The 361-nt window shown below is 27.7% G+C and overlaps 1 protein-coding gene across 1 annotated transcript in view; it reads left to right on the top strand.

Moving 5' to 3' along the window:
* The window catches only part of LOC119586826 (microtubule-associated serine/threonine-protein kinase 3-like), a gene marked incomplete at its 5' end in the record, with an annotated part of 55,250 nt that overhangs the window by 12,463 nt on the left and 42,426 nt on the right, over window positions 1-361 (top strand).

Genomic DNA, 361 nt, shown 5'->3' on the forward strand with positions numbered 1-361 from the left:
TTAAAGATTTCGGGATTTTTTTTTTTTTTATGGAGTAACTTGAGTGCTTAGCATTGAGCATGGGTAGTTAGAAGTATTACTGAAGTAATTTTCTGATTTCACCAGAATGTAGACTTCAATTTATTTTGCTGCATATATTTTTATCTCTTTTTTGGTGACTAATGTTAATGCTCATATCATGGCTTACATGTATTTTAACTTTTAATCTGTTTTTTTTAGGTGTATTTATTTAATTATGATTAGTGTCATGGTCAGTTTTTTCTATAGGGAGACTATAAAAGCAGTAGGTTGATCATGATCATTGTCACTATCACTGTCACTATTTTTTTACTGTTTATCATCATAAAATATATATTCTGAT

This window comes from Penaeus monodon, chromosome 22, assembly GCF_015228065.2.
Source record: "Penaeus monodon isolate SGIC_2016 chromosome 22, NSTDA_Pmon_1, whole genome shotgun sequence".
NCBI classification, from domain to species: Eukaryota; Metazoa; Arthropoda; class Malacostraca; order Decapoda; family Penaeidae; genus Penaeus; species Penaeus monodon.